This window comes from Haemaphysalis longicornis, unplaced genomic scaffold (assembly GCF_048455015.1).
Source record: "Haemaphysalis longicornis isolate Haplotype H1 unplaced genomic scaffold, Haemaphysalis longicornis Haplotype H1 scaffold_1, whole genome shotgun sequence".
Taxonomy (NCBI): Eukaryota; Metazoa; Arthropoda; class Arachnida; order Ixodida; family Ixodidae; genus Haemaphysalis; species Haemaphysalis longicornis.
Genome location: NW_027526203.1, coordinates 13,327,073 through 13,350,685, shown reverse-complemented (window position 1 = coordinate 13,350,685; position 23,613 = coordinate 13,327,073).

Here is a 23,613-nt window from a genome sequence, read left to right as displayed (position 1 = left end):
AGGTGAAAACCTGGGTCGCAACAGCTGCTGTGTCCGTGAGCCCTCCGCCGCTGATCACGACAACCCGAGGGCTGGCCGTGCCTGGAGCTGGTGACGCGCTGGGCGAGAGAGCGCGGGTCTGGATTCACCTGGAGCGGGCACCCTCCGCTCACACCCGCTGCTACGCCATCGAGGCGTGACTCATCGGCAAGGTCGACGATGCCTGCCCGTCGTCCCGTGCCTGGATGCGACGTGGCCTACAGCCGGTAATCGAGCCAGTCTCGCCGTGACGCCTTCGTCGACCCCGCACGCGTCGGGATTTCAACACCCTGACGGGCTGCGACAAAACCCCGTAGGACGTTTCCTCTTCTTATTGCGGAAATTTTCCAGTTAGCCCCTTATATTTTTTAACGGTTATTTCTTTAGTCTCCCGCCCTTGCTTCCATGCGGTATCTTCTGCTTCTTCTTGCGTCATGCATCAAGAAACGTTTACTCACGCACGCACTGGCCACTGACTGGTGACTTTCACGCCAATCCTGGGCCCATTCATTGCAGCCACAGACACACTACTGAAGCTCTGCCTGCACAATACAGCCGAAAATCTCATAGAAGCCCATCTTTCGAGGGAGGCTGGGAGTTACAAGCACAGAGAGGACTCTTCTGCCTCACCTGGGGCTCACATCCCCTCGGCAGCGTCCGACATCTGAAATGAGAAATCTCGACTACAATATCATGAAACAGCTGTACGTTTCACCGCTCCCTAGAAAGCAGCACCCTGTGCGTCACACTGGGCGCAAGGAAGCAAGAGCCAAGGCTATCCACACATACTACGGGAGGGAACCAACCACAGTATACACGGGCGCGCTTCCTATCCTGGCATAAGAGTAATGACAGCCGTGGCTGTCCAGCACAATAAGCACGTCAGCAGCCTAACCCTACCCGGATACGACCCCTTACAAGCGGATGAAGCGCCCATCGCTCTCGCCTTAACGCAAACTATAGTCAGCGTAATCATCACAGATTCGCAGCAAGCGTGCCCTAACTTCTCATGCCGGCGACTTCGCCGGACAACCCACCAAATCATCTGCCAGCGTTCACCAGACAGATCTATTATGATCATATGGGCACCCGCCACTCTGCCGTCCCGGGCAACGAAACCGCCCACCTGTTGTCCCAAGAGTTATCCCGCCGGGCCCCGGGAAGCGAGCGGGAGAGGCCAACCCCGCTGATCACGTATCACGAGATAACACATCACTACAAGTTGGGACGTATCACCTACCTAGCACTGCATAAACACCTAACGAAAGAGGAGGAATGGCAGCTCTGTGCACTCCAGACGAACACTTTCCCCCATCCCACTAAATGCCATATATTCGGCGCTTCGGCGAAGCCCCCAGGACGCTCTTTCATATGGTAGGGGCTGCGGGCACGCCCCACTACATTCGCGAAATCCCTTCATTTCTTCTCACGAGATTTGGGAGAGAGCTCTGACCAGCTCCGTCCTCAATGACCAGCGCCTGCTGGTGTTGAGGGTTGTTGAGGCGGGGAAAGCTCTAGGGGTCTTGGACTGAAGACTCCTCCGCAATGCTTTTCGCAATGAACACGTTTACTCTCTCTCTCTCTCTCTCTTTCTCTGTCTGGAACATTTATTTATTTTATTTATCGTAACATACTGTAGCCCCTTCTGGGGATACTGTAGCCCCTTCTGGGTAGGAGTGGGGTACCTGGCACAAAAGTATAATACACGTGGAACAAGTAGAAGCCAGTTGGCAAAAGCGTTCTTCAACGACTGTCCGCTCTTCCGTAGAGCAAACCACGCGCGGCCTACCCATGCCGCGGTAGAAGGTGAATTGCCCCACGAGACCGAGTGATCGCACTGGAGATGGCCCTGATAAGAAAGGTGATGCGGACTGCCTCCAATAGTGGCGTGATATAGCACGACACCTGTGTGCGCGCGCTCGCGCCATTTGCGAACGGCGAACTACAGCTTTTCTCCCGAAGACCACGTAGATGAAGTTGGCACATGCAACACTTTATACCTTGCCAATCCCCCCCCCCCCCCTCGAGTGGGTACCTGCCATACACTTCAAGAGTGTCATCATAGCCGTCGTCGTCATCGTCGTCGTCAGTACAGCACCTGGATGGAGTTGAATCTGCTGCAAGGCGTTTTGACGGACGCCACCACTGACGGGGCAAGCCAGCCATGCAGCCCTGTGTACCAAAACATAACCACCAAATGTATTGAAATTTGATGATTTCCACTCCAGTTTGAAGCTCACGGGCATTTCAGCAATTCCCATTTGGTTGTCATGTCAGCCTACCCACCTACAAATCTCACGTATCATTTGAAGGGTATTGGCAAGTTACGGCCACAGTGCTGGAAATAGGCTCCCGGCCGATTTTCTGTTTCCCGTTGGCTGCGACGACAACATACCCATTCGCAAAAAGCATTCTTCTGTGTCGTTGAATTGGATTTCATTTCTTTCGTATTTGCAACTGATTGGAAGTGCTTAGGTACCCCCGTTCCTTTTTCTCGGAGGAATCGGCATGAATTTGGAGTTCAAATAGGGAGATGTGTCTCCACAGATAGTTAAAACATGGTCGGCGGCTATCGGGAACACATCTAGGAACCGAGTAAGAGAGAGGAAAAACATTTTAGTGAGCGCGATGTTAGGAGTAGAACCCTTGTGCGGGAATTCATGTGTTGCCCTAGCCGTCGTCGCCGGTGTCACTAGGAAAGCCTTGTCCTCCACTCAACAGCTGGACAACATTGCCTGCCACAGCTAAGGAAAGTAATGGGTAGCGAGAAGTGGTCGGGCGGTTTTGTGAGCGCATTCCACAATTTTATATTCTGGAGGGCACCTTCTTGTGGACAAGACTTACCCAGGGTGGTGTACTGTGTTGAGAAAATAAATATCTTTGAACAATGTTACCAGTTTTCCTGTTTGCAATGGTCGGAGTGTGCTTCCTGGTTTTTAGATGCGGCGCATCTCTTGCTCTGAGGCATGTGCCTCCTTGCGTCGTCGGCGTCCGTCCGCACGCCACCTGCGCATGCGCGACTCCGTTCGTCTCTCCCACAGCTGTGCGCAACACTCTCATTCCGGCGCATTAGCATAAGGACAGCTGGCGCGCTTGGTTGGCGCGCGCTTCGCTGCGTTAACGCTGCGTTAACAGCTGCTCCGGTGCGCATGTGCGCACATGCGCGACTCTCTCCCGCGGTCTCCTCTCCTGCAAACGCTGTGAATATAAAGCGGGTATCGCTCCGCGGCGGTTCAGTCAGCGCTCGCTCTCGTTCTTTTCGAACATCGACGGTGAAACCAAGATTCGACCACTGCTGCGGACACCGCTCACTGTGCACTTTACTGACCATAAAGTCATCATTCCTAAATGTAATAAAGAGCAGGGTGGTGGTCGCTAAAACACGTGCACTCCCTCATTTCGCGTATGCATACGCCGCATCACACCAGGATTCCCTCGCGGGGAGATGAGGGCAATTTTTTTCTTGGGGTGGAGTGGGGGCAAGAGAATAGTCGTCTGGTGGTCCGTGATATATTGGCTGTTTTGATAGGTTACAAGTAGCTTGGGGGCTGCAGAAGTCTCAGGGGTTCGGTCGGTGAGTTCATGAACCTGTTGATTGGTGAAGTTGTTGCCCATTACACAGGAATCCGCAGATATACACCTGATAAGGACTCGGTGAGTAGCATATATGGTTGTGTTGATAAACTGATAAGCGAGATTCCCTTTACAAAGACGTAAGGATGCGCCAAAGGTTCGGTCTTTTCGAATGTGTCTTTCTTTCAGCAATTGCCTTAACACTATTCCGTCTGGTCCCATTGCGGCGAGGGGAAAGACCAGAAATTACGCAATTCCCATCAGGCAGCAGATGGGTGGATAAGAGGAACTAATTCGCTGCTTGCGCCTGTAAACGCGCGAGAGAGCCGTGGAAAAAACGACTCAGACGTTCGTCCCAAGGAGGGCCACCTGACAGCACCTGAACCGATTCGTCAGCGTTTGGGGCACCAGGACGCAAGTGCAGATGAAGCACACCCGAGGAGAAGTCGATCAGAGCTGAATGATCAAAAAGGAGCTCATGGGTTAGGGTTAGGTCAGCAGAACATCTTTCTTAGGAAAAACATAACCGAAGGGGGGAGCAGTGTCAAAGGGGGCGGTACACGTTCCCGCAACAGCAGATGTCTGCCTGTAGGCTCCTAGGCGCCGCGGAGGTGCAAACCTTGGGAAAAATGGAGAAGCAGGTTTAACTCACAACAGGGGTAACGGTGGTGTTGCGACCGGGCGGGGGCACCCGATCCGTTCTCCGTGGCCTCGAACATACGATGGGTAGCGTGTATGATGCGAGGTGCAAGCCGCTGTTGCAGCCGTGAAGAAGTCCAGAGCAGTAGGATAACGTAACTGTTTACTTCATAGCGAGAGGTGAGCCGAAGCCAAAAAAACATACAATGCCCCGACGGGCGAGGTTACAATACAGGACTCGAGCAGAGCGACCGCATGGATTCGCTGCTCAGACAGGAATGAATTTCAACGTTTGTGCTGCTTCCAGTTATACCCAAAAGCCACAAAGGTCAAACACCCCCAAGTGTAACACGCCACGAACATCACAGACGCCCACACGCTCTTTCCATAGTTCATGATTCATTCATGGGTTCGCCCCGCGTGGCGTCCGAGAGAGGGGAGAGAGTGTCCTTGAAAGGTGCCGGGGTCGCGCTATGGAAGGTTGATCGCGCCGATAGCGAAACGTCTGAGCCGGGTATGTCGGGGCGTGACTCACCGACGCGCAGGTGCCTGAAGGGTGTGGCGAACGTCGTGGCTTCGCACGTGGAAGCTGATGCGGGAAAACACGTGGCGGCTGATGCGGGAAAACACGTGGCGTTGGCCGATTCGTAACAGCTTCTCCGCCGGGGGTCCGAGATCCCGATGGATAAGGGTCTTCAACCGTTGTCCGGAGGGATGCTTTCGAAGTGAAGTGCTCAGCAGACGCTCGACTCCAGGCCTGGGATGTACGACACCGTGCTGGAGCTTCACAGGGCCGATCACTGGACGAGAAGTGGCTCCCCAAGAACGTCTCTGGATTGGTCAGGCAAGCAACAGAACAACACAGCAAGACACAACCGCATCGCCGGCAAGTGCGAAGACAAATCCACACTGAAGATCTACCAGGCTTTTAGTTGCGAAAAAACTACGCTAATAACTAACTACACTAGTTATATTTTCGCCCAGCAGTACTTTAGACAAGTGCACAAACTTGAAAGGTGACATTTCGGGTGATTGGAAATGTCACACACAAAAAAAACGTAATCGTAAAGGCGAAACCTGCTTCAGGAATAACAAAGAAATTTGAGAAAGTCAGGCGTCTACAGGCCATTTCTCGCGCCGAGAGCTGCGATTTCAGCTCTCGTCAATGCCCTGAGTGTTTCCCTTTCGGTACCGCACTTTAGGTGCAGCCGTTCTTTCAACGCTGCTGTGACCGCGTGAAATGACACCGGTCGTCTTGTTCGACACAGGTCGAGCGCGCGGAGGATCGAGCGGGATTTTCCCCCGTTCATACGTTAGGCGCGCACTGCTTCTAGGCGGCGTTCCCTCGGCGCGATGCGAGCTCACGGCTTTTCCCGCACTGAAACCCGCGCCACGTTTTTTTTGCTACCTCCTCGTTGCTCGCCTTTTTACGAACGCGTTCGGCTAGCAAACGTCGGAAGGCGTTTGCGTTCTCTCCTCTAGGCTGGTCGGTTCCCGACTTCGGTTCAGCCACAGGCGACACCGGAACCTCAACTAGCTCAGCCGATGTTGGCCTATCGTCGGGAGCATCAGCTGGGAGTGAAACGGGCACGACGAGCTCTTTAGATACCTTGTAGTTCCCTACAGTCACTACCTCGTCGTCCCTCGCGCTTTCAGCGAAAGCCTCGGCACGCGGAGACTGAAGCGTGTTTCCGTTCTTTATCACTGCCAGAACTACACTACATCCAGGTTGCCCTGTCTCAAAAAACGGCTGAGTTGTCCGCGAACTGCGCGCGTTCGGGTCGACAGCCGTTTTCAAGGATTCCCGTGATCTAGCGCACTTCGAACATGGCGACAAAACATCTCCGCTCACCGTAGGGGCCTTACACACAGTGTACTTACGCTGCCCTCCGTCGTGAGTCATGCCTCATCATCGCTTTCTGTCTGAGTTTCGCCATTCGTCACAGAGGTGGCGACCCTATCGTTACTCGAGCTCTTCGCAGCGAGCCCATCAGGTTCTTTCCTCGGCAGTGTCTCAAAATTGTACCCCCTTTCGCTTAACAGCTGATCTGACCTGTTCGAGAATAGGTACCTGTACTCCGGAAGAAGTTGTGGGGATACTGCTGCCTGCGTCACAAGTTGACCAAACGGACCTCCGATGCTGACCTTAGCAATCGGCAGACACACGTTTCGTGCACCTACGGCTGGCTTCACCCAAACACACTGCCCTGTTAGCTGATCCGGTTCAACGTACGAAGGGTGGACCATGTCTACCGGTTCCGCGTAGTCGCGAAGAACGCGGCACGGTTTACCGTTGACGAAAAGCTCACGTACGTACGGCTCTAGAAACTGCCTGCTGTCCTTACTCTGATCTAGTACGTGAAATACTAGTTTTCCCTTCTTACAACTGGCAGCAAATGTCCCGTCTCGCCGCAGTTGTAACACGCAGCCTGTCTGCGCGCTTCGAAAGCTTTCTTTCTGCGCTGCTCCTCAGCGTCTGCTGCTCTCTCTTCGTTATCGTGGCCAGTTTTTCTATCCACGAGAACGACTTCCCTTGCTCCTCCGTCTTCCCGGGGAGCTCTGCCTTTCGGCCCTGACTTATCAGGCCTCGGCCTGAACTCTTTTTGGCCGTCTTTCGGCCCCTGTGCACCTCGACGTGCGACGAACTCGTCGGCTAGCTGAGCTGCCTGATCCACAGTTTTTACCCCTGGCCTATCTTGCACCCAGAGTCTTAGGTTCTCTGGTAGACGGCGGTAAAACTGCTCAAGACCGAAGCACTCAACTACTTTGTCGTGCTCTCCGAAAGCCTCTGCCTCTTTGAGCCACTCTTCCATATTTGCCTTCAGCTTGTAGGCGAACTCCGAGTACGACTCGCCCCTAGCTTTCTCGGCTTCACGGAACTTCTGGCGAAACGCGTCTGCTGACAGCCTGTACTTACGCAGGAGGCTCGACTTGACTTTCTGGTAGTCCTCCGCCTCCTCCTTTGGCAAGCGGGCCATCACGTCGGATGCCTCACCTGGCAAAAGCGTAAGCAGCTTTTGCGGGCATGAGTCCCGGCTAGACTGGGCCCTCTCACACGTACGCTCGAAGTTGACCAAAAAAAGACCGATGTCTTCTCCAACCTTGTAGGGTCGCATTAGGTCACACATTCGCAACGTAGGTCGCTCAGTCGCCGCAGACTGCATGCTGCTGCCACTCTGACGTCTAGGTCGAGACGCCTCGACGTCTACACGCTTCATTTCCAGCTCATGATGTCGCTCCTGTTCTCGCCTTCTATCCTCGCGTTCCTCACGCTGGCGCACAGCCTCTGCCTCTGCAGCCTGACATCTAGTGGTCTCCCTGTCATTGATCGTCTCAATGCACTCAGACAGCTCGTCATCGTCAGCCCCAACAGCGAGTATAGCCTGTATCAGCTCTGGCTTTCTCAGCGCGTCCGTAACATCCAAGCGCAACTCTTTTGCAAGCTCCAACAACTGCGGTTTTTTCAATGCCTTCAAATTCATGGCTGGTCTAGAGTACTGCTTTCCCACTGCTCCCAAAATGTTTTGCGAGAATAACCCACGCGACAAAAACACACGCCCTACCAGCTATCCTCAGAAGCCTGGTAAAACTCAGTGAAGAAAAGTCCCGCACTCACCCTTGACCGCCGTGAATTCTGCGAAGTCCGAAGCCGCCTTGACGTCCGTGGTGTTGGGTCTCGCACCGCTGGCTCCAGGAGTCACGAAGTTGTCATCCGACCGCTGCCAACCAGTGTTGCGACCGTGAAGGACGACTGCAGCCGGGAAGACGTCCAGAGCTGATAGGCGAACGTAACTGTTTACTTCATAGAGAGAGGTGAGCCGAAGCCAAAAAAACATACAATGCCCCGACGGGCGAGGTTACAATACAGGACTCGAGCAGAGCGACCGCATGGATTCGCTGCTCAGACAGGAATGAATTTCAACGTTTGCGCTGCTTCTATTTATACCCAAAAGCCACAAAGGTCAAACACCCCCAAGAGTAACACGCCACGAACATCACAGACGCCCACACGCTCTTTCCATAGTTCGTGAGTCATTCATGGGTTCGCCCCACATGGCGTCCGAGAGAGGGGAGAGAGTGTCCTTGAAAGGTGCCGGGGTCGCGCTATCGAAGGTTGATCGCGCCGATAGGAAACGTCTGAGCCGGGTATGTCGGGGCGTGACTCACCGGCGCGCAGGTGCCTGAAGGGTGTGGCGAACGTCGTGGCTTCGCACGTGGAAGCTGATGCCGGAAAACACGTGGCGGCTGATGCGGGAAAACACGTGGCGTTGGCCGATTCGTAACAGTGGCAACGGTGGTATAATTCACACCATCTGCAAAGACGGCATCAACAACAACATCGAGCAAATTTTACGTATTGGGTACCAGAGAGAGGATCTTGTGTCAAAGTCGTAATTAAATGCCGCCTCCACGATGGCTAATGTGGTGGCACACAAAGGAAGATGCGAGGTGTCTCAGTAGGGAAGTCTAATTGCTTACATGGAGGTGCGGCTCTGGCTGAGAGGGAAATACGAGGATTGCTACTAATAAATGTGATTGTGAAGAGTGTTTCGGAGGCAACTATTTTTTGAGCGTATACCATGAGCGGGCGAAAGGTCCTTCGCGGCAACAGTTATAATTCAGACTCTGTCTAGCCGTATTTATTCAGTGTGATTCACAGTACTATAACAATCGGTCGGAAAGTAATCTTTGGAGCTGGGCATGGTGACAGCTACTTGGCGCCTGTAGGGGTGACCGATTGAACAACTGAATGTAACGTCGAGGTTAACGAGCCGTAGCCGCAGTAGAGCCTGGATAACAAAGGGTAAAGGAATATGGCTATCAGGTGCATGCTCTGAATCAGCAGCGCGTGCCTATCGGCCCCATTTCGCGTCACAGTACTGTTGTCGGGTATCTGATGCTCAGGACTCAGCATAGGACCACGAGGAGGCTGCGTATATAGGCAAGCCAGCTGAAAGATAGCGGATGCGACGGGCATCCGCTATAGAATGCCCACTGCTTAAGCAGTCGGCATTCTATAATAATTCCGTCTACCATGGGGTAGCTGTTGCATTAGAAGGAGGTTGAAGGCTTCAGAAGCAATCCCCTTGACCACGCACTCGATTTTGTCAGCTTCAGTCACAGGGCAGAGCGCGAGCGCGAAGCCGGCTGTGTGAGAAAAATATGCCTCCCCAGCACGCCCTCTCACTGGGAGCTGGCCTTGGGGAGCTCAGACCCCGTAAACCAATTTCCGCGCGTGACGCGGGATATACATATCCCGCCGCCCATCTCAAGGCCACACCAACACCACCCGCTCTAGCTAGTTGTACGGTCCTGTGTATGGTTCCCCTCCGCCTCCTTCTGCTCCTCCCCAATGAGTACACGACACGTGAGCGGGGCTTGGCCATTTACAACGGAAAACGAACGCCGCTTGAAATCGACTACGGGAAGAAGTACCCCAGGAGTCGCATCCTGCTCATGCCATATGTCTTCTGACTGGCACCTGAAAAAGCAAACCATTTCGTGGCTTGTACTCCCGCCTGCTGTCGATGGTGCCGCGGCAAACGAGCGGCTGCAGGCCTTTTCTGCGTTCGGTTGGTATCAAAATTCAGAAATATTGGAGGGGGGTCTTACACACCGAATATACATGACGGGCTATGAGGCGCACCGTACGGGCGGAAACGAATTGATTAAATCCCATAGGGATCTGAAACATGGTCTGATATTAATAACTGATATTAATAACTGATTAATAACTGGTCTGTGGTCTGCCGCGGCAGGGATGGAGGTCATGTCCTCAGTCTGGCAGCACAACGCTTTCCCACTGAGTCACTGAGTCATTGTGTGATTGGACGCCGCTGTTGGTGAAGTCATTTGCTTAGTTTCTCCGACAGTGGTCTTGTTAATAAATGTTACTTTGGAAGCATATGTCATGGATGTAGAAAATCGCACAGAGCATTTTCCGCAGAACAATGGCCCGTACACCTCGCCTTTAGCTAGTGCAAGGTCACCTGGCGCGATTCTACATTAGAAACCAAACGGAATAAAATAATCACCAGTACATATTTCAGGGCGATAGCTTCATTTCGGATGGTTATTTTCTAGTAGCTGACGAAGCGCACGGGGCACTTTGAATAATCTTGGTGACGGTATTGGTGACACGGCGGACTCCGAGCCCCCAAACATAAGCTGGAACCAACCGTGGCGATGTGTTGTAAGGTAAACGGCAGAAACCACAAAAGGTGGCTGTCGGAGCCCAAGTCAAGCTCCGGCGGATGGGCTCCCTGTGTGTTCACCAGGCAGGGAGCTGCGGGGCCTCTTCAGCTATCAGGGTAAGGCGGATGAAGGAAGTACCCCCGTCGCCTGCTTCTGTACTATGCTATATTGTATTTTCAACCCCCCCCCCCCTCCTCGAAATTATCGGGTCCTGTAACTTTAAAACCGCTCGCGACCATTTACCTTCGAAGCAACGACAACTTTGCTCGCTTCCTCGTGATGCAATCTGTGGATAACCAAACCCCCGTAGGTGAAAAAATTACACCATCTTCCCACGTGGGAACCCTGAAGGGATGCAAAGCCGTGGAGTAGTAGCCTGTTAATTGGTTGTTAGAGTAAAGACACGTGTAGTAGCGTATTAAATGTCTTCTTTATTGATCAAGTAGTGGGGATCAAGTATTGATCAAGTAGTAGCAGCGTCGAATCCGCTGTTCGACGCTGGCGTTTACGTTCGGCGTCGCGAGCTCTCCTCTATGCAGCCATGTCTTCGGAGGTGCTCGCGGTTCTGACAGTGTGCTGGCTGGCGCTAGTTGAAGGTGTACCAGCCAGTTCGTTGACGGAATCGTTGGCGTCCATTTGCAGTCATCGGACGGCACAGTACCGAAGAAGTAACTGAGCGGAGCGCGGACGGGTTTATTTGCAGAGCAGAGGCAGTGGAGAGGAGGCGGAGGGCGCATGTGCGTGATTGGACAGCTGGTGTGTAGAGGGGAGAGGAGGAGCAGCGCGCGCTAGCGCACAGGTGGTGTGGAGCAGAGGAGGGGAGAGAGAGTGGCGCTATCACAGCTGTTTTGGAGAGGAGGAGAGATGCGGACACCGGACGACGGAGGGTCAACGAAGAGATGCTTTGCATCTAAAAGCAGTCTTCCTCGTAGCAAAGTTCATCGAGAGTGTTGCAGGGAAGAACTACAAGGCAAAAAAATTTACGTCTGGAGATGTGCTCATTGAAGTTAGCCACAAAGAGCAGGCAAATAATCTCCTGAAACAAACCAGAATGCACGATCTAGAAATTAGTCACTCCTCATAGAACCCTAAACTCTTCTCAAAGCGTCATCTCCGAACACGATCTCATCAATGAAACCGAAACCGACATCCTAGAAGGACTGCGTGACTAAGGGGTCACAGCCGTCCGGGGCACCACAAAAAGGCGGGACAATAAAGAGATCAAAACAAAGCACGTAATTTTGACCTTTGACAGAACCCCACTACCAGAATCCGTGACGGCACGTTACCTGCGATGTCCCACGCGCCAGTATGTGCCAAACCCACGTCGCTGCTTCAAATGCCAGCGCTATGGGCACGGTACAAAATCCTGGCGCGGTAGATTAGCATGTGCGAAGTGTGGGCAAACTGACCATCCTACAGGCAACTGCGATGCTAACAACTTCACTTGTTCCAATTGCCATGGACCTCATGCCGCGTTTTCCCGATCATGCGAAAAGTTCAAACCGGCGATACAAATAATCACTTTGAAGGTCAGTGAGAACATCAGCTTTCCGGAAGCCCGGAAGAGGTTCGCACTCTTTTAGCTCCGGAAGGTACGCCGACGCTGCTCGCCGGGGGGCGCAGCGGCGGCACCTCACTCTGGCGAGGGCGTAATGCAGCTCAGCTGACTTGATCCCGCCCCCCCTCCCTCCGAGGCTGCCGTTCGCAGCCGCACTACAAGCATAAGAAGAGACCAAACATAACAGAACACCAACACGATCAATCACGACAATATAAAAGATGGGATATGATACGGGGATGGAGCAGAAACGCCATGTTGACGAGGCTTCCTCCACCCACATCTCCAGTCATTCCCTTCTTACACCATAACAACACAAGGAAACCAAGCAGAACACCAACAACACATAATCACAAACCATCAGGCGTAACAGATCTATATACCCGGTCAAGTCAGGTTTCGAACAAATCATGAAAGACAAGATCAACAAACCAAGATCAAAGAATCAAGAATCAAGTAAAGTACGAGAACAAGAACAAACAAGACAACACGTCTACCAAGGATCCAAGTCGACAGTGAATATCAATTTTTAGAACGAAGTGTTCTTAAAGTTTAGTGTTTGTTATTTTTCTTTTAATACTTGTAGAGTTTTCTGACTTTTCGTTTCAAACAAGGAAATTTTCCTTTCAGGTTCATAAAAAAAGCCCGCTGATAGTTTTCCTGTTCCCAGGCGGTAGTCGCTGATCTATCTTTTTCTTCCCCATTACCCCTTCCTTTTCCTGCCCCAACCACCTTTGTACCACTACCTCAACCCATATTTCTACCCCCTCCACTTCCCTTTCTCTCCCTGCGATACATATGTGGTGCAGGTTGGGAACCTATTTCCCTCTCACAGTCAACTAACCTCACCCGTCACCACGCCACTTGCCCGACCGGCAGTGGTTGAGGTGGCCACCCACATGGGTGGGAGCGGAGTCACTCTCGTTCCTCCCTCACAGGCCTCGAGCACACCCGAGAGCCTTGAGCAAATGGACACAGAGGGAACCCCATCCTCTCCAAACCTTCCTCCACCACCTGTCCTGCCCATGGCACCTGCGACGCCCTCGGCAGTGGTGGCTGAAGAGAAGGGCGCCCGAAAGGGTGCTTCATCTAGGTCGAGGGAGCCCAGTCTGTCGGGCAACCCCCAGAACATCTGGAGATGAGATGGACGTCGGGCCGTACCTGCCTGCATCGCAGCTCAAGGAAAGGCCTCCGATGTCTAAGCCAACAGAAAAGCCCAAAAAGCCCCCTACCAGAATACAAGCCCCGAGAGACAAAACATGAATACACACACACGCATTCCAGTAGCTCTGAAATGGCTATAATGGGAAGATAAAATGTCATCCAGTGGAACTACAGAGGCTCCTTAAAAATCTTGATGGTGTATACGAGTTACTGCATGCCAGCCAAACAAGATTCATGGGCTTACAAGAAACAAATTTAAACAAAAAAATACCAACTTCCTCAACAATTATCTTGTTTTCAGAAGGGACAGGGATGGCTGCCCAACTTATTCTGGTGGTGTGGCCATAATTGCCCAAAAATCTTTAGTCACTTTAGCCAAATCTTTAGCCAAAAATCTTTCTGCAATTTCACGTCTTGCAGGTCATTTCTGCTTGCGTGCTTTTTTGTGCGCAACCAGTCCACGCCTGTTCAACTAGCGTCCCCTCTGCTCCGTCGCTGGTTGATATCAGCAAATTCGCCCCTGAGCCGCCAACGCACAACGTCACTTCCACGCCCTCTTGGATCCCTTGGCTGTTCCCTCCGGCTACCTCATCGACACAGCCATCATCGCAAGCTCCGGATATAAGGCCATGGCCCTTCCAGCCGCACTTCAGTGGGCACGGGAGCTACCGTGCGTTCAGCATGGCTCACGTTCTGCACTTTCACGTCTTGCAGGTTAGTGAAAGGCATTCCTTGTACGCTAAAAAGAACAACAATGTTTGTCTAGTGTTGCTCCCGTGCCCACAAGTGCTTTTTGACTTGGTATGCGAGTGTATCGACATGGTTTTCCTTCTGTTACGCTCGGGAGATGTAGAGTCAAATCCCGGCCTTAAAACTCGCTCTAATGATGCAGCCTCTGGTACAGAGGTAGTCCCGACCGACGACACTACTGAAGTAACAAAAAATGCTGGAAGTTCCTCGGAATTCCGCGAAATCTTGCGGCTGCTGAAAAGACATTCAGGCTCCTTCGCTTGATCAGGCGGCAAGGCATGACGAACTGGCTCAAAATGTTCGCGAGATAAAGGACTGCCAGAATGACATTACGGTGAAATTAGACAACATGAGTGAAAGACTCGCCAACGTTGAAAAAAAATCGCTGGAAATACACAGCCTTTCCGCTGACGTGTCTGAGGCACGAACTGAGATTTTAAACCTAGCTACACAGTACTATTCTACGGCCTACGCCACAAACGACCTTGACGACTGTTCCCGTAGGAATAATGTGATTTTTCATGGTATCCCTGACTCTAAAGAAACATGGGCGGAAACCGAAAGCAAGGTTGTGGCAATCTTATCTAGCTGCACAGGGAACGTTTTCCCACAGACAGCATTGAACGTGCGCACTGGCTTGGCCAATACTCCCAATCTCGACACCGTCCTGTCATTGTTAAATTTAATCACTACAATGCAAGAGAAAACGTTTTTTCACTGCGCACTCAACTGATAGACCAGGAAATAACCATATCTGAAGAGTTTTCCGCTGGTACAAGATTGGCCCGTAAAAAGCTAATAGAATTCGCTAAATCACAGCCTGGTTCTCCCGCTTTCCAGCTCAAATACAAACAGTTGCATACGAACAAAAAGCGATATGCTTACGACACGCTAACTGCCACGATCAAAGAAGTCGACGACAAACCTCAAGTTTCCATTACTAACCACTCGGCACAAAATATATCTCCAAAATCAGGGCAGCCATCTTTATAGCAAACACCGAAGCGTCACGGTGCATGCTCGTCAAACTTATCTGTTCTTTACACTAACATACGTAGTGTAACAAACAAGCGTATCGCTCTCAATTCTATCATTGACACATGCGATCCTGATATCTTAGTTCTGACGGAAACCTGGCTGAACCGCAACATTCTTGACACCGAGATCTTTGATCGACCTAGCAGTTACAGATTATATAGATGTGACTGCACGCAAAGGCATGGAGGGGGAACACTTATCGCTGTAAAAAGTAACATTACGTCATCACCAATACACATTTACTCGTCTCTCGAAACAAATAAGGTACTCATTGAAACTGGTAGTAGCAAAATAATATTTCGAGTATGTTATAGGTCCCCTAGTGCCCCAGCCGCGTTTACTGACGACCTACATGACGTAATTAATACGGTCATCACCCGCTTTCCGACTTCTCCAGTTTTAAAGCAAAGCTTTCTACCTCTACCCCCCAAGGGTTCTTTTGCGACCGTTGGTGTCACCAGAAAACTCCAGCGAACAAATAAAAGTATTTACTGGCACTGCCGGGAATCGAACCTGGAACTAACAGACTAACAAAGCTAGAGCCCGTTGTCTTACCGATTTAGCTACGAGCCCACACGAAAACAGGGAAGACGGGTGGTGTACTCACCAAGCACATCTACGGGTTTACCCCCTGCGTTCTCGCTGAATGCCACGTGAAAGTGTCACGCGACCACTCACGCCCGTCTAGCGGCCCTGTGCGCACCTTGCTCATGTGCTAAGAGTTACAAAAATTAAAGGAAGCTCACACCAATGCATGAAATCTCAATTCTAGTACGCCAATGTGCTAAAGCATGAGCATCGAGTGTTGACGTTAAAAATCACAGCTCCTTGTCGTCCGTCCTCACGCCAAACCTAGGAATACATTCAAATACTCCTTGATGGCCAGGGCATCACTCCAAGCCCCAGCATCAATATCCTGGGCCTACATCTCGAGGCTAACACCAAGAGTGACGTCTCCTTGCAGCGCCTCAAAAACAGCATTAATCAAATCATACACATGATCAGGCGAGTTGCCACCAAGAAGCGAGGCCTAAAGGAATCCGGTACCTTTCGATTAATTGAAGCTTTTGTCCTCTCGAGAGTCACTTACGTACACCCCTGTCTTCTTCTCGACAAGGAAGACATAGAGATGCTTTATATAGTGATTAGAAAGGCGGTGGAGCAGGCCATTGGTCTTCTCATGAGTGCGTCCACACAGAGGCTGCTTAGCACGTGGTTCCAACACGGTGGAAGAGCTGATAGAAGGCCATATTTCTAACCAGAAGGTCCGATTCAGAACTGCGGTGGGTAACCGCATGCTTCGCCAGATTGGCTGGGCAGCCCAGAATGTTACTCCGTTTGACGTACTCCTAGACTCTTGGCGACTAAAACTAAAGATGCTCCCTTTGCTTAGAAATATGAACCCCTCACATGACGAGGGTCACCAAAAAGCACGGGCTCAGGCGCTAAACGCCACCCTCGGCGGGGATCATGCAGTTATCTACACAGACGCCTCCAAACATCTAGGGCAGCAATACGCCATCCTCGTGGCTACCTCCAGAACCAACCTCCTTGCGTGTACCTCGCTTAGGACCCAAGAAATGACGGCAGCAGAAGAGGCAGCGATCACCTTGGCTTACACTCAACCAGGGGTTCGGAGGGTAGTCACCGATTCCCAACAAGCCTACTGGAATTACCAGTACTGCGCGTGCTATAAAGCACTCCCCAAACGGTTCCATTCAGCTCATCTGGACACTTCTTCGCGCTTCATTGGAGGGTAACAAATACGCCCACCCAACAACCCTGCGCTTCTTCCCACAGCCTACGTGTCTTCACTTAATGTATCCGAATCGCTACGACGCCGAATGTAAATTTTGCTCAGAAGTAGAACACTCCGCCCCGTAATCGGGGTGTGCTACTTTAGCCCTGAGCGCCCTCCTTTCTTTCCGTCAACTACCCAACAAGAGCAATGGGAGATGCTGCTGTCGAGGCACTCTCTACCTACCCAGCTCCAGCGGGTGGACAGAACACAGGCCGCGCGGAGTGCATATAGGCCCCACAGAAGAAATCACTCACCAGGGCTGCACTCTGGGCCGTTCAGAAATCTGAACAGAAGCATTTCTTCCTCATCCTCCTCCTTCTCTGCCGCAAATCTCGTCGCCTCCGTCCGCGGCGCAGGGACGGAGAAGTCAGATCGTCTAACACCGGACCGGGTTGGAGCTTACTTTTTTTATAAAAAAAGTTTCCACTCTTGTGCTACACCAATACAACTCAACCAAACACCACTCATGCATCATGCATTCATTTAACCTTACCAAGAATATTTCTTTGAAGTAACAAATGGCGTGGTTAAGTGCATTTCACTTATCTCTGGTTTTACTATTTCTAGAGCGATGTGAGTGAATTTAAGTGACGTCGCGTGGGTAATCGTTATGGGTGCCGTTTACAGCTTTGCTTTCCAACCACATTCACGGGGTGAATTGGCGGGATTTTTTTTCTTCTGGGAGATTTTAATTTCCCCCAGATTCAATGGGCCAGCAATGTAGCCATTCCTCCATCGTGTCCTTCACAGGCCAAGGACTTCTTTCATATGTGCTCAATATTCAATTTCTCTCAAATTGTCACTGAGCCTACCAGGACATCCGCGACTGCTTGCAACATTCTGGATTTAGTGTTAACCACTGCCCCTGACCTTTCTTCAGACATAACATACATTCCTGGCCTTAGTGACCATTGTTTCTTGAACTTTACTGTTAGTGCCAATGTTAAACCCCCAAAAATACCACTAAGTTTATTAGGGACTACCACGCAGCTGACTTTGATGCAATTAACGCCGACCTTTGCTCATTTCTTGATGCCTTTGTCGCTAGCTTTGAAGCACGCTCCGTTCAGGATAACTGGGATATGTTTAAAGGAAAGGTTCACGAACTAACAAACAAATATATTCCCCTAAAAAAAAATTTCCAAATCCCAATGACCCCTGGTACAACCGGAATATCAGAAGGTTAGCTAACCGAAAAAAACGTCTTTACCGTTCCGCAAAAAAATCTCCAACCAATGAGCGATGGCTGGCGTATGATGATGCATCTAAATCATACATTTCTGCTGTTAAGGCCGCCAAAGTAAACTTCTTACAAAACACGTTGCCCTCTATGTTATTAGGAAACCCTAGAAAGTTTTGGAATTGTATAAACCCTCGTGACAGGAAATCGATCTCGCTAATAGATGGTGACGGCAACAAGGTTGCAGACGAGGATTGTCCTACAGTCTTAAATTTAACTTTCATAAACAATTTCTCTCACTCCTCTTTTACTGATGCCTATCAACTTCCAGAGATTCCCGTTTACGAATACTCTCCTACGCTGCCCCTTTTGATAGACCCTGCAGGCATTGTGCACATAATTAATTCTTTAAAAATGTATTCTTCTGCTGGCATTGACGAAATCAATGCGAAGTTTTTAAAAAGCACATGCCAGTACTCTTCGATATTCCTTGCCAAGCTCTTTCAACAATGCTTAGAATCAGGATTATTGCATTTTGAGTGGAAGATGGCTAAGGTGGTTCCAGTCTTTAAATCCGGTAGCATTGTATCACCTAGCAACTATCGTCCGATATCGCTGACCAGTATCCCCTGTAAAATTTTTGGACATATCATTTACTCTAACCTTGTCCGATTTCTCGAATCCAATTCTTTCTTTCACCCCGCTCAACATGGCTTTCGTAAACACCACTCCTGTGAAACCCAACTCTTATCGTTCACCCAGAAAAATCATGTTATTCTTGACGCGCGTTCATCCGGAGATTGCATATTTTTGGACTTGTCGAAAGCATTTGACAAGGTGTGTCACCGATTACTAATGTTAAAACTCCGTAGCCTAAACCTCGACGGTAGTTTACTCAAATGGATAGAATGTTTTGTTATTAACCGGCACCAATTTGTTTCAGCTAATGATTTCAACTCTTTCCCTGGAATAGTAGCATCTGGTGTCCCACATGGTTCAGTTTTAGGCCCCTTATTATTTTTTATATATATTAACGACCTTCCTAATTGTGTCTCATCCCCTATTCATCTGTTTGCTGATGATTGTGTTGTATTTCGTGAAATAAAAAACGGCGCCGATGTAACTACCCTGCAGGCAGACCTAGATAATATAGCTACATGGTGTGATAACTGGCGAATGGAACTGAACATTTCTAAATGCAAGGCAATGAGAATAACTCGTACATCAACGGTAACTCCTATGTATTTTGTTAAAGGGATACCATTAGAACCAGTAGCATCATATAAATATCTAGGAGTCCATATCACTAATAATTTTAAGTGGGATATGCACATCGATTACATTACTGCGAATGCTAACCGTACTTTGGGCTTTATAAGACGTAACTTTTCCCAAGTCCCATCTTCCATAAAACTGCTTCTGTACAAAACGCTAATAAGGTCAAAGCTTGAATATGCCGCCTCAATCTGGGATCCTGAACTCGCTTTTTTTATTCATAAACTGGAAATGGTTCAAAACAATTCTACCCGTTTCATTCTTTGCAACTACACTAGAGCTGCCAGCGTAACTTCTATGAAATCAACTCTTCATTTACAAACCTTAGCGCTCCGTAGAAAACTTTCTCGCCTGTGTCGCTTCCACAAAATTTACCATCACCCGCTCTTGAAAACAGAATGCATTCATGCCCCCGCTTACGTGTCTGAACGACTTGACCATGCGCACAAAGTTGCTGTCCCCTCGTGTCACTCTCGTTTTTACGCTGCTTCATTTCTTCCACGAACTTCGACTGACTGGAACCGCCTTCCCGCCACCACAGCTGCTATAGATAACGTTAATAAATTTAGGTCTGCTATCACCAGTGACACTGAAACCCCTAGCCTTGTATAACGTTTTTTTTTTTGCCAATTACCCGTGTTGTATTTTTTCTAGCACTGTGTAAATCCTCTTCGATGTTGAATGTTATTGTTTTTGAGCCTACTTGAAATGTACATGTATTTTTCACTGCTCACCGTTTTTATTATTATTGTTATTATTCTTTGTACTTCCCACTCCCCTCTATAATGCTTCGGCCCTAAGGGTACTTGTAAATAAATAAATAAATAAATGTCACGCAGCCACTCTCAGCACTGTACTTGAGGCTGTTTTTTTTCATTTATTTTTATTATTTATTTATTTATTTATTTATTTATTTATTTATTCAATACTGCAGGCTTGACAGCCCAAGCAGGAGTGGACAAGAAACTACAAAATATAAGAATACTTGAGTCACAATTGCAAGGAACAATACAAGGTATAAAGATAAAAACAAAAAAACATAAAAGAAAGAACAATGCATTTAACAAGGGTAAGGCATCAGCTCAGCACAGTGGCATTTGGACTAAAATAGGCTTCGAGGGATTCAACAGTAGAAAGTGCAGAAACGGGTAACGAATTCCATTCTTCAATAGTTCGGGGAAAAAATGAAAATTTGAAAATGTTAGTCCTAGCAAAAAATGGGGTTAGAGATTTGTCATGGGTGTGACGGGATCTGGTTGAGAGTGAATTCACATACAAACTACTATCTATCCCGAGCTTTTTGTTAACCAGTTGGTGCAGAAACTTCAAGCGAAGAAATCTGCGCCTTAGTTCAAGAGTTTGGATGTTATTCGTGTTCATTAGTTGAGATACGGAATCAAGGCGGCTATATTTGGAATAGATGAAACGTACTGCTCTTCTTTGGATTTTCTCGAGATTGCTAATGTTAACTTTAGTGTGCGGATCCCAAATTGTGCAAGCATATTCTAATTTAGGTCTTATGAGGGTTGTGTAATCCAGGTATTTAACACGAGAGGGAGCATCTTTAAGTTTATGCCTCAGTTGACATAACTTACGGAACGCTGAAGCGCAAATGTTCCTGATATGGGTATTCCAGCTTAAGTTGTTAGTAATTGTAACACCGAGATACTTATATTCGTTAACCTCGGCAAAGGGATTGTTGGAAATCATGTAGGAAAACTTGAGGGGGTGCGTTTTATTGGTAATTCTAAGATAAACTGATTTCTCGTAATTAATTCTCATACCCCATTGTGTACACCAAGAAAGAATACTGTTAAGAGAAGAATTTAGGGCTGTCTGGTCATCTAAAGAGTGGATGTTATTAAACAGAATGCAATCATCGGCAAACAGACGTATTTGTACAGGTTCAGCAACAACATCAACAATATCATTACAATAGATCAGAAAAAGTAGAAAGAAAAAGATAAGAAACAGTGTTGAAATCACAACGATAATCTTTAAGAGGCTAGTAACAATATGCTCCAAATACATCCCTCCTGATTATCGGCTAACAAGTTCTGATTGTGAAACACTAATAGATCAGTTACCTAAACTATACATATTATTAGGTGATCTGAATGCTCACAACTCACTCTGGGGCTCTTCTCGCACAGATGAGCGGAGTCGCCTCAGTGAAAGTTCGTTAACGTCATCAGGAGCATATATTTAACACGAAACACCCTACATACCATAACATAGCACACAACACTTACTCAGACCTAGATTTAGCTATTGGCTCAGCCATTCTCTTCCCATCTCTGGAACGGGAGGTGGACACGAACCCGTACGGTAGTGACCCATTCCCCAGCTCACTATCACATATAGGCCGAAACATTTCCCCTTCTCACCAAATGTTCAATGAAGCCAGAGCTAATTGGAACACATTCGCAGAAATACCTAAACTACACCACACATCCATAGCACATTTACACGTAGAGGAGGCACCCCAACTGGTCACGGCGCACATTCTTGACGCTGCCGAAAAGTCCACTCCCCAGGTCTCCGGTGCCCCGCGCAACCAAAGAGGGGCCCTGGTGGGACCAGGACTGCAGGCAGGCACGAGAGGCCCAGAAAAAGGCGTGGGGTATCCTTCAGGTGCAGGCTGGGAACCTCTTTTCCTCCCACAGTCACATCACATCACCCCACTTCCGATAACCTGATATCTTTCAAACGAGCGAGGGCCCGGGTGAAGCGCGTGCACCGTGAGGCAAAGAGACAGAGTTGGCGCGCCTTCCTCGCATTCATAAACTCGTACACGAACACACACAAAGTGTGGACACGAATACGTTAACTCGAACGACATCAGAAACACAACCTTCCCCCGGTTAGTACAACATCCAACACGTCTCCATTTCAGCACACTACACCAACACTTTCATGTAACACAAAACATCCTGTGATAAGAAGTCCTTGCGACACAATAATGAGGCCACCTCCTCTTATAACACCCTCTTTTCACATGATGAGCTGAAGGTCGCACTCAGTGCTTGTAAGCCTTCAGCTCCAGGTGCAGACAACATTGGATACACTATGATACAACACTTTCACGCAAATACACTTGAAACACTCCTTCACATCTACAATAAAATATTTCTTTCAGGGCGCCTTCCAGGGTCCTGGAGGAAGGCCATTGTAGTGGCTATTTTGAATGAAGGGAAGGACCCTTCCTCTCCTGCCAGTTACCGTCCCACTGCCCTGACAAGCTTCCTGTGTAGGCCCTTCGAGAAGATGATAAACAGGAGACTCGTGTACTTCTTAGAGTACAACGGTCTCCTCGAGGCCTGCCAGGCCAGCTTTAGGGCGGGACGATCTATCAACGATCAAGTGGTTGCATTAGAGTCGTATATCAAAGATGCTTTCCTCCACAAGCAGTCTTGTATGACAATATTCTTTGATCTGGAAAAAGCGTACGATACCGCGTGGCGGTACGAAATCCTCAGCGACATGAAGTTCTTTGTCATGTCGTGTAACATGATAAACACGCTTGCCACCTACATGTTCATGTTATGTGCAAGAAAATGGCATGCCGCAAGGCGGAGGTTTGAGTTTCACTCTGTTTATTGTAAAAATGAATTCACTCAGAAAGGCATTGCCACCATCAATTTCCTTTTCATTATACGTAGACGACGTAGAATTATCCTTTAAGTCTTGTAACCTGTCTATCTGACAGCGCCAAGCCCAGCTTTGTGTTAACACGCTAGCTGTCTGGGCATATAGCAACGGTTTTGAATTTGTTCCGGGTGAGTGTACTTGTGTTTTTTTTTCGAAAAGGAGCGGCATTCGGCCCGATCCAGACATCAAAATCAACAGTGCCACAATTCCAGTCAGAAATGAAAAGAAGTTTCTAGGTGTAGGCCTTGACGACAAGCTCACATTCATTCCACATATAAAACAACTTACACATAAATGCTTAAAGGCTATAACTAAACTCGCGGTTCTTTCACACACCTCATATGGTGCTGATAAACAACTTCTTCTACGTGTTTTTGATGGCCTGATAGGTTCACGATTGGACTATGTAAGCGTTCTTTATGGGTGAGCACGTAAAACATCCCTCGTAATACTGGACCCAGTGCTTCATCTGGGGCTTCGCCTCGCATGTGGCACCTTCCACACCAGCCCAGTCGAAAGCTTCTATGTGCAGTGTAATAAATGGAACCTACAACGTCAGAGAGCGTACACAGATCTCTCTTATGCTTTTAAAATTTCATCCATGCCCCACTATCTTTTTAAGTAAGTTTTTTATGATAGATCACTAACTGAACTGCTAAACCGACCATCGTTCTCTGCGCCCTTCTCTTACAGAGTTAGAGAGGAAGCGTTAGAGCTTGTCTCCTTTTTCGATGCCATCGGAACATCTGTAATAGATTTTATAGCACC